The sequence below is a fragment of the Triticum aestivum genome, chromosome 6B (assembly GCF_018294505.1).
Source record: "Triticum aestivum cultivar Chinese Spring chromosome 6B, IWGSC CS RefSeq v2.1, whole genome shotgun sequence".
Lineage (NCBI taxonomy): Eukaryota > Viridiplantae > Streptophyta > Magnoliopsida > Poales > Poaceae > Triticum > Triticum aestivum.
In genome coordinates, this window is record NC_057810.1 from 10,771,870 (window position 1) to 10,774,980 (window position 3,111).

General features: G+C 42.3%; 1 long non-coding RNA gene across 1 annotated transcript; it reads right to left on the bottom strand.

Moving 5' to 3' along the window:
* Positions 1–655: 655 nt before the first annotated feature.
* LOC123133099 (uncharacterized) lies at positions 656–1,922 on the bottom strand. Its single transcript, XR_006465158.1, has 3 exons — positions 1,510–1,922; positions 1,134–1,332; positions 656–1,033 (listed from the first exon to the last, which is right to left on the bottom strand). It is a non-coding gene; the product is annotated as an uncharacterized lncRNA (long non-coding RNA).
* Between the last annotated feature and the right edge of the window lie 1,189 nt (positions 1,923–3,111).

Consider the following 3,111-nt stretch of genomic DNA (forward strand, 5'->3'; position numbering starts at 1 on the left):
AACACATTTCATGTGTTCTTCGGGTGTCCGAGGGCGGTCACGCTGTGGCAAGCCATTGTGCGGGTATGGTGCATCCTTTATGTGGTGATGTTTCCCCTCTCTTCTCTGTCTAGCGCATGGTTTCTTGTACAAATCGCTCTGTTTTGTGCTAGAGACATAACGGCAATTGGGTGTGTTCTTGTGCAGGAAATGTGCAACTTTCCCTCTGCTCGTGGATTGTAGTTTTCAATCATGTCGTCCTTTCTCGACCACCTTACCAGTGAGATGTGCAACTTCGTCTTGTGCCCCAGCCAACTACTTAGCAGTTGCTCTACAACTTCATCTGTTAAAACCCCGTCAAAACCCCGTCATGTCCAGTCAAAATTGAGCTGGGCACATTTCTCACATAGGATAGTTTGGACGGGGTGCCAGCAATCAAATTTCCACATCCATGGGTGTCGAAGTTTCACATCTCATTGGTAGGGTAGTTGCGGGATGCAAGCAGTGAAAACTGCACAATCATGGGCAGGAGAAAAATTGCACATCGACCGCTGGGAAGTTTTATTGGTTATTTTAGTAAAAACTAACTTTCAGAAAGCACATAACCAATGAGACGTTGCATTGAACGAAAATCCCCATTCAAAGTGAAAAAAGACGACATTCGAGAAAACAATACTAGTGGCATCAAACGGGATTGCTTAAATTTAATTAGCACTTCCAGATTGGGCAGAGAACTACTGACCATGTTCAGACTGAGAGTAGCTTAAAGATACAGAATAAAGTCAACTAATATCAGCATGCATTTCAGAATTAGAACACATTAGTTAGCTGAAACACTTTCAGCAGCTGTGAGCTCATGGTTCATAATCTTCCGTGCTTCATATGCTTTCTTGGCCTGCTCAGCATATTTTTTCAATTGCTTTCTTTTTGAAGTGCGAACACCATGAGCTTTCACAATTCGTCTAGAAAGTTGCAAGCAAGCATCCTTAACCAGCTTCACTTTATATTTATCTGCATCATTCACCAACCTTAATACCTCGCCTTCTGAAATGATCTGAAAGAGAGATAACTTGGACATTAAAAAAAGTGCCAAATTTCCAGAAATGGACAGCTGCAGCTGGCAACACATTCGCAAAATAGTACATACAATTTACCTCGCAAGAATTGTCAGCTTCTTCAGGGCACCATATCTTCTTCAGAGCTGTTGCAATTTTCAGTGAGCCCCAACCCTCTGTCGATGCCAGACACCACCTTAATTACACCAGCTAAAAAGTCCAATTCTTCAGACTTCTCTTCCTCAAGAGAATCACACTCAAACAAGGCGTAAGACATTATAATAATTGGCTGATCGAGCTGGATAGAAAAAAGATTGTTTCATCACTAAAGCGAAGATGCAAAGGATAATTTTCCTATGGAAGTTGCGTAAAAACATGAAGGATTCTAAATGCAAAGCAGACAAGCTCTCATGCAGTGTAACACTAAATGACAGGGGGCTATAAAGCAAAAAGGCATCGCAACTAACTAACTCACCATCTCAGGGTTTACATAATCACAATCATAACGACTCAACACTTGTTTCAGTCCATGACTCATCGGGAGGCGTTCATCTTCAGTCAGACCAGATTTTTCTCTAGGCACCAAACTTGGCATCCAAATCTGTATGCCCCACATTAACTCCATCACAGTTGGACTATATACGCAGGTTATTTTCTGAAAAAAGACAGCAAAAGCGGTGATCAAATTTGTTAAAAATTATGGGGAAACCAGGAGCTTATACTAACCAGACTTTCTTCAATGATTTTTTTATATTCCGGCTTTCCAACAGCAATTCTCTGCCCGGGGAAGTGGCACTTCATGATCATCTCAGTAAGACTTTCATTAACACCGGTGTTTTGATTAATGGCGCTTGACTTGTCTTCAAAATTTCGAAAGTTTCTCAGCCAAACAACCTGGTAAGGAAACAAACAAGGATGAGCCAGTTCAGGGGCAAGAAGAAACAATTAATAAATTGACATGCCTCTGACTTCAAGACCCTTCTTCATCAAATTCAAATGCTCCTGTAGTTCAGGTTAATTTGTATTCTACTAATATAATGCGATATTCTTTTACCACAGATTACAGTCTTACTCTTCAGTACGTAATACTAGCATATCAAGTATGAATCATGGGAGCTAGCAGTTACATTTCACTTTGGTGCATACTTAACTAATACCCCCACGTTAGGTTAAGCTGCTTGCACTAATTCAATAAAAATATCGTTACGCCCATGGTGCCCATTTAGCAAAAAGTTGTTTTTGGGAGTCCATTCATTCACGAACAGGCTACATGCTTTACAAACTTGTGTTAGCCTCTTATCCAGACAGCAATGAACAGTGTGTGTATGTTCTCCTCGGAGCAAGAAAAATAAAATAAACAGATAAACACGAAATAATGATTGGTGCAAGATGTTAGTACTACTAGAATTGATTTTGCACGGAGCAACATAAGGAAATAGCACTAGACGAAGGGAACCGAAGGGAAGAAGAAGGCACTAACACTGTTTGCTCTCCCAGTCAGAATGAAGTGTGTCCATATTTCCTGGAGGAGACAAGGAAAACACAGAAAATAAGGTACTTGACATAGACGGCAGGAGAAAGCAAGCACACATCCATAAGCAAGGATGAACATAGCACCTCCAGGGCATTTGGTTTTTCAATGACCTCCGCAACAAAATTGAAAATTGCGAAGCCAGAGGGCGTCTCAAACAGTAGCAGCATGAGACGATCATCTGCAAACCAGAAGTAAAGAAAGGTTAAACAACCCTGATAACCAAGAAAAAGGTACTCGTATAGAATTCAGATATCAAGCGTGAAGCCATCCCAAGGGGCTGTTATACCGTATAGGCGTATAGATGGGCAACTAGGAATACCCACCAGCTTGAGTGATCCCGGACCCAAATTGGGTGAAGGTGGAAAACGCGCCCCCAAATCTCACCCAGACCCAGAGTGGCTCACCCATCATGAAGGAAGAACGTAGTTGTTTGGCTATAGCCGGCGGAGGAGGAGCATCGAGATCGAAGCCCCGTGGCCACGCTTGAGGTTTCAGGTTTGCGGTGATATGCCCTAGTTGCGGCTTCAGGTTTGCGGCCACGCT